We start from the raw sequence: 8,793 nt of genomic DNA on the forward strand, positions 1-8,793 counted from the left end.
ATAACGTTTTTAAAACAATAACAAAACAAAACCTTAAAATTAATAACAAAATTATTACTATGAATTTTCTTTCAGTAAAAAAGAAACATTCATTTTAATATTTTTTTTATTTTTCACTTTCCAGAATTTCTTCTTCTTCAGAATAATCTCATGAAAATTTTGAATGGCTATTATCTATGAATAGAGATTAACTTCCTTCCAAAAGTAGCCACTGACATACTGATCCTAAGTCATTCTCTTAAATTATTATGCATTTTCGTCACTTCCAAAGATTAACATAGTCTGTGCACTTTTAAAAATAGGAGCTGTGAGCAGAGTTATAATGGTAAAGCAAAATCCATCGGGGAATGCCTTGGGAAGAGAATACATTTTCATCTATGAAAAGGAATGTGCAGCCAGACTCTGTAAATAATAAAATCATGATTGTTTAGGGGGATTACACTGGTCCAAAAAAAAAAAAAAAAAAAAGAAGCCATTGGAACACTTGTTTGCATGGGAAAGAGAGTGCTATTAAACTCTGGAAATCTGCTGTGAACAAGATAAAAAGCAAATGGCTGATTTTATACCCATAAACCCATAGTTATTCTCTTCCTTTCATGTGTTTCCTTCAGGTAACATGTTTGTTTTTTTTTTAAATCCCTCCTCCCACTTTTCCTTTGTCCTTGATATTTTCTATTATCCTACTTTCTCCCTGCCTCTTCTCCTCTGTTTGGCAAACTGTCATCTAATAGCAATTTTAATCTCTATTTCTTCTTCTTCATTAAAAAGGAAATTTCAATTGACATTTTTATGACTCTCCATTCATTATAAACAATTAAATCTATCTTTCTTTGAATAGATATGACCTTCTTATTATTCACACCTGATAAAGTATGATCAAGTCAATGTAAGTGAGAACTTAAAGATCCTTCATGAAATGAGTCCTGGAGTCAGCCAGATTCTGTTTTCTCACTGATTTTTTGATGAAACTCTTTTTCTCCTTTCTGTGGCAACTATGAAAGAAAGCAGAGAATAGCCGTTGAGGCCCCAGGTTCCAGGGCTACATGACCTAGATTTCTCTAGCTTTTAATTTAGCAGGTGTCCCAGTTAGCCTTAACTCTCATCTCGACGTTGTCTAGACTTCCCTGAGAAGGAGATCTCAGTTGAGGAATTGCCCAGATCATACAGCCTGTAGGCATATTCTGGAGGGATTGGTGTATCTGTTAATTGTAGGCAGGCCTATAAAACTGTGGGCAGTACCACCTCCATAGTTTGTCCTGGGCTTTATAAAAAAAAAAAAATCTCTGCATGAGCCTGAGACTGAGTGAGCCAGCAAGCAACCTTCTTCATGCTTTCTATCTCAAGTTCCTGCCTTGAGTCCTTGCCCTGATGTTTCCTCAGGGATGGATTGTGATCTGGAAGTGGAAGCCAAATAAACCCCTTCATACTGTAAGTGGCTTTTTTGTTACAGTGTTTTATTACAACAACAGAAAGGAAACTAGAATACTGGGTTTTACTGACTTTCAGCAAGTTAACCAAGCACCTTCACAGCCATCCCTCCCTTTTTTGTTTATAATGCAATGAAGCAGTTCCTATGAAGAATATGATGAGCTAATGTAATTAAGACTCTGAGTGTCTCCTGCAAGTGCTGGAGAAGCCTGCTAAATAATAAATCAAACTCCTTCACTTCCTGGAAGTAAGCCAGGTAGAAAAAGAGTTCTGAGTAGCCAAACTGGAAAGCACTAATTATTGTGAATTTCAAGTCCAAGAATGAGACAATAACAGAAGTGCTAATGAAATCACACTGGGATTTACTTCACTGGAATTCTGACTCTCATTCTGTTCATCGGTTTTTGAAGTAGTCACTGCCCTAAGCACAAGCATCTGCCCTCTGACTCATTTAATGCATGTATTCTTCATTTCTAGGCATCCTAAAATGTTGAAAATAGTTCAACAGATAAACGATTTTGGTGATGGATAGGGAAAAGAAGATTGAATTAAACATAGCCCCTGACATCAGGGTGATGAGCAGACAACTCCAGATGTGTAATCGCATCATGTTCCTGCTTTTTACCTCCTTGCCTGCCTAAATATTCTCTCTCTCTCTCTCTCTCTCTCTCTCTCCCTCTCCCTCTCTCCTCCCTCCCTCCTTTTCCCCTCCCTCTTTTAAGAATTTCCAACAACTGATATGGTGTTTTAACTTTAATGCTAATGAAAATATAATTAAACAGTATGTTTGAATTAGACAATATGCATTTCTTTATCTTAATACTTGGTTTAGAGAATGTAAAATGAAATTGCTGAGTCTAATGCCCTTCTAGTCATGTGACCACTGGAAGCCACAGGCAGTTGAGGCAGTGGTCCTAGCCAAGTAAAACCTGAGTCTCTCAAAGTCTATGACCATTGGTACTACTGTCTTCTCAAGTCATGTGTAATACTGAGTAGAGTTATAAAGATGTAAAATAATACTAGAAATTTTTATTTCCAACCCCCATTTACTACCATAGATACATTTTTGGTTAATTCAGTATATTTTAATAGCATTCAGAAAATTGTTTGAATTTATCTGAACATGGATTTGAAACTTAGACTCAGTGACTATCAACTACACCATGAGCAATACAAAATACCAGGAAGTCCATACTCCATAAGTAAAGACAAGCTGTAATCACAAATAATCACTTCTATGTTCCCCTAAGTATCATTTGGAAATATTTTCTCAAAGTATAACACACCTACATGAGCTGAAAATAAATCTAATGTTATAGCTTGATGAAGTCTCACAGTGTGATGGACTCAGGAAGACACTGATAAGAAAACTTGAAGAGGAAATGGTTGGTAGTGGAATTCTGAAAATGGCTAAAGGTTTAAGATCCCTGGCCTTGCTTTTGAGATGTTTTCTGTGGAGTACAGACATCCTGTCTGTAACTGGAGTTCTCCCATGCACTCTGGAGACTACACATGAGTTAACCTCATTTCCATATTTCTATACTAGCAATCTGGTGCAATCTATAATACAGAGTAGCTTCATTGAACACTTAACCAAATATGACCTATTGCAGCAAAAGTAATAGAGGCCCTGACCACGGATGTTATGCCTGACTACTCAGCTAAGTGACATGGCTTCGCTCATGCTGCGTTCGATTCTCATTTTTATACATCAAGAGAAACATGAAGCTGGAAGAGAAACTGACTTTGAGACTCAGGATTGGACTTAATTAATGCTTTACCTTAAATTCTGTGTCTGCATGGAAATTGTTAAGATTGCAAGATTCCATAAACGAAGTACCATAGGTTGGGTGATTTAACATACACTGGAAATATCTTTTAAAAAGTAAACCCAAAGGTTAGAAGTCAAGGAACAAAATTAAGAGGATTTTCTTTTTGCCTCCCTCATTTGTCTCCCTCATTGCCTTGAAGGTGCCTCTCCTTCTTCACATCATGTTCCCTCTGAACATTAGACATATTGGACTAGAAACCATTTTAACTCATTCGAAGGCAGCTATTCCTTCAAGGTTCTTTTCTCCAAATGCCTTCCTATAATTTCCTAAATATTAGGCTTTCAATAACAGTATACAAGGCATCTGGGAAAATAGTTCAGTAGATAAAATAATTCCCATGCATGTAAGAGGAACTGAGTTTGATTGTTGGCACCCATGAAACAAAAAAGTTCACACATCATTATGGGAGTTTATAAAAAACAAATCTAGGCTTCTTGGCACCTGCTTGTGATCTTAGCTCTGTGAAGGCAAAAGCATGAAGATTCATGGGGCTCACTGGCAAGCACACACCACTTGGTGAGTCTCAGGTCAGATGGATGACACCTCAGGAATGAATCTGGAGGCTGCTCTTTGACTCTGGCATGCCCAAGCATCACACACACACATGCACCAGTACACATAAACATACACCCACACACATATGCACCAATACACATAAGCATATACCCCCACACATATGCACCAGTACACATAAACATATACCCACACACATATGCACCAGTACACATAAACATATACCCACACACATGGATCAGATTTGATCAAGCCAGACCTCCTGAACCTTAACAGATGGTACCTATCAACAAAGGTTATCCCAGGACTTGACCATTGTCTCAATTTTTTTCAGGATTCCCATAAAACTACCGGTGCCCCCTATCAGCAGGAAGTAGCCTAGACACTACATCCACATTCCCCAAAAATGGATTATGGATGTTTGTCTTCATTTAGGTTGTTGGTTACAAATTGTTATTGGTCATAGTCCATCTCTTTCTAAAAGAAGAGGGATATGATATGGAAATATATGATACAGATATGATAGGATAAAAGGGTAGATAATTGAATCTACTTTTAAAGAGCAGCAACTTGCTTAAAATGTTTTACAATGCTATGGATTTTAATTCATTGATACAAATTTAAAGTTAATTTTGTGATACTGCATATATATTTCTATTCTCGTTTAAGGTATTATGTTTATGTAACTCATTTAAATTGTAATGGATAGTTAAATACAGATTAATAATTAGTCTTCTCTGACAGTCAAACTTATAGTCATGTTAGTTTTCTATGTATACATAGATATATTTCAGTTAGATATATTTCATATATATTCAGAAGATTAGGAAGGTAATCTTCAAACACTTCAAAGACCTACAGAGTATGGCATTTAAAATGCTTTAGAAACTTAGACTTTCTGGACAGTGAGACATGTCTGCTCCTGGCAACACCAATATACTTCAAAAAGGAAGATGGGCATCAAAGACACTCCATATGGGATACATCTTCTTCTTAGCAAAAATAGCCATTTGGGCAATAAACTGTTCTTGCCCTGACTGCTTGACAAAATATTGTATCGACTGGACATGCAGGATCCATGAAAAAATGACTACTGAATTTGCCAAAACAAGGTGAAATGATCCTTCAGGTTTGATCCTCTGCTTTGCAGAGGAGACTGCGAAACATTATACAGGACACAGGAAAAGTGACTGAAAGACTAGGCCTATAGGCTGAACATGGATGCACCAGTGTTGCAGAGGAACATTAGGTAATTGTCCAGGTAGCCATCTGTCTCTATCATTCTGGATTTTTGGAGTTGCTTACAATGCATTTCCTGTTTACTTAGATAATATTATATCCTTATGAGGTCACTGATGCAGTTGAAGACTAGATAGTTATAAATCATAATTTTCCTTGGTTATGATAAAATATAAATTAGATATGAAACTTTAGACTCACAAATATAGGATAGATATTTTCTTTAATTTTGCAAAATACAAATAGACTAGATATTGTGACTGTAAATCTTGCTTGATAACTGTTCTACTATATGTAATTTTATTATGTTAAAGTTAAAAACCTTTCTTTTTATTAGATAGAAAAGGGGAAGTGCTGTGGGATGTCATTCTGTATGCTATTAATATGTGTTGCTCCAATTTGGTTGATAAATATAACACTGATTGGCCAGTAGCCAGGCAGGATGTATAGGTGGGATAAGCAGACAAGGAGAATTCTGGGAAGAGGAAGGCTGAGTCAGGAGTCACCAGCCAGACACAGAGGAAGCAAGGCAGAACTGGGAAAAGGTACCAAGGCATGTGGATAAACATAAATAAGAATTATGGGTTAATTTAAGTGTAAGAGCTAGTCAGTAATAAGCCTGAGCTAATGGTCATACAGTTATATAAGTAATATAAGCCTCCATGTGTTTACTTGGGTCTGAGTGGCTTCAGGACCAGGCAGAACAGAGGAAAACTTCAGCTACACACACACACATGCACCAGTACACATTAAGCAACAAATCTCCTCCGTCTCCCCTCTTCACCTATCTTTTGAGAAGTGGCAGCCTGATTTTAACTTCTATGGGTTTGAGTTCTTTCATTTTCTGTTTGTTGGTTTTCCATTATAAACAGTACTGGACTTCACATAATTTCTTTCCAGTACATTGTTCATTTAGGCAATATCAAATACATATTCTTACCTTTTCTGCTCCCCTCAAGCTCCTTTCCTTGCTTCTGTCAGTCTCCCTTCCACTTTCATGACATCTGAGTATAAATGGATTTATGCACCCATATAAAATCTAGTAGCAAAAAATTATGAATTTTGTCTTTGATCCTGGCTTCCTTTGTTTAATATGACTGCCTCAATTTCTATCCATTTTCCAGAAAATGACATTTTTATCATTTTTAGCTGAATGCATCTTCACTGTTTACATATATCATATTTTCTTTGTTTATTCTCCTGTCTGGACACCTAGGCTAATATGATAATTTGACTTTGTGAGCCATTAGACAATAAGCAAGCATCTCTTTTTGTACATTTACTTGGATTTGGGGGTATGTACTGAGAAGTGATAAACATGTCATTTGGTATTCCTAATCAGTTTTTGAGATATCTCTCTACTGATTTCATACTGTCATAACTAATTTACATCCCTACAATAAGAAGAAAATAAGAAAATTTTCCCTTTTTCCAATAGCTTAACCAGAATTTGTTATTTATTTGTTTTTTTGTTTGTTTGTTTTTGTTTTTGTTTTCATTATGTCAGCTTTTCTGGCCTGGGTGGGATGAAGTCTGTTTAGTTGTACCTCACATATCTAACATAGTGAAGGATTTTGAATATAATACAGTTTTTGAAAGCAGTGTTCATGCCAAATCTCTCATTGTGTATACTCATTTATATCAATCCAACAATGAACCAGCGTACCTTTTTCTCTCTTCCCTTACCAACTCTTGCTGTTCATCATCATTTTAATAGGAACTATACTAATAGATATGAGATGACATTTTATTATGGCCTTAATTTGTTATTCTCTGAAGGTTAGGGCCACTCAACATCTGTGTTCATTTATTCATGAACCCTTATTTCTCTTTTGAGAAATATATATTCATATCCTTTTTCTGTTTTAAAATCAAATTGTTCTCTTACTAATGAGTTGATTTCCTTATGCATTTCAGATACTGTGTGTATTGCTTGCAAATATATGTGTCCATTTAGTAGGTGGTCTTTTCATTTTATTGTTTCCTTAGCTTAAAGCTGCTGTGCTTATCCTTATACCCTTAGGTATGACGGGACATGACAATTTAAGTGCTTAATACAGACTTATTTTTCACTAATAAACATTTGCATGAATTCAATAATTCTAAGTGGATTGGGAGAAGTAAGCATATGAAACAAGGACTGATAAATGTTCTGTTGCAATAACTTCAGTTGAGGCCATCTCAATTTGTACAACTTTTTTTATTACAGTAAAAGATGTTACGTTTTCTTCTACACCATCTCCCACACAACTGGCCACAGTCTCTGATATCTCTTCTATCCTTCCCTTCCCCTTCAACTCCCAAATCCTAGGGCCTTCTAAATTCAATTCTTTCACCCATCTTTCTCTCAATTTCACACTCTTCTCTGGCAATTATGCCCTCTTTTTGTCTCTAATCACTATTTTAAATTTTAGACTTATTTGGATGACTGCATATTCTACTTCTAAGGCTAACCAAAGATGTCAAAAATTCTTCAATGTATAATAGTGAGTTTTACTTTAAGTCTTCTATCTCAACCACACTTAGTTTCCCTTATTCCTATTTATTTCACCAATTGGTCCTGAAACACTAGCTCCAAAATTTGGCCCAAGGCAATTGTGTTTCTCCAGCTCTACTAGAATGAGAGTAGTTCAAGCCAACATTATCTCAGGACTAGTTAATAGATTTCTAATTGATTTTGGCCCATCGTGTTTTGACACTCTATATGGCTTCTATGTACTCTAAAGACCTTGTCTGCATGGTCCCTAACTTCTACACGAAGGAACTTTTGATGCCATATTGACGCTTATCTAAGCTTCATACATATTACAGCTTTTCATGCAAATCGTCACTGCCTTTTGTGTTCATTGTATGTTAGCCTGAGGATCACTTCCACACATCTGTGTTAACTAATGTATGAAAGCCCTATAGGTTCTAGATCTGCAATATATTCTTTAACAAATTATTTGCCATTGTGAAATGTTTCTCCCTAACCCATTATTATGTAAGTGTTAGCAGACCAGGCATCTCACTCATTGTGCTCTATAGAAACACATAGAACAATTTCTACTATGTGGTAAGTCACTAAATTCTAGTAGAAAGAAATATATGAATATGAAATATTTGTACCATTTAAAGTTTATTTGATTTTCTTACCACCAAAATAACAGTGAAAATAGTAATAGTTGTGGTGATATTTTATTTATGCTCTAATAAACAAAGCTTACATGGAGATCAGAGGAAAAAGCCAGCCACTATATTAAATATAGAGGTCTGGCAGTGGTAGCACATGCCCTTAATACTAGCATTCAGGAGGCAGAGACTCATCCGGGTCTCTGTGAGTTCAAGGACACACTGGGAACAGAGCCAGGCATGGTAGCACACACCTTTAATTCCTAGCACTAGTTAACCATAGAGGTCTGGAGGTCTGTATAGACAGATAGGAAGTGATAGAGCTGGGTGGAAAGACGAAAGTAATGTAACTGGGCAGAGAGAGGAAGTGAGATGGCAGGGACAGAGAGGCATATAGGTATGGTTATACAGGAAGTAGCTCTCTCTGGAGGCTGAGGAGTTGATAAGGTGAGATTGGCTGTGGCTTGTCCTATTCCACTAATCTTTCAGTTTTCACCCCAATGTCTGGCTACAGGTTTTTGATTAAGAAGACCTTTTAAGATTTGTCTTACAAATAATACTTAAAGAAAGAAACTGTGTTGATTTACAGGTATTTTACGGATTCTGTAACACTACAAACGACATAATTGTTGAAAATTTAGAAAATAGGCCAGTGAGATGACTCAGCGTG

This window comes from Peromyscus californicus, unplaced genomic scaffold (assembly GCF_007827085.1).
Source record: "Peromyscus californicus insignis strain IS unplaced genomic scaffold, ASM782708v3 Scaffold_6__1_contigs__length_162567912, whole genome shotgun sequence".
In the NCBI taxonomy this organism is placed as follows: Eukaryota; Metazoa; Chordata; class Mammalia; order Rodentia; family Cricetidae; genus Peromyscus; species Peromyscus californicus.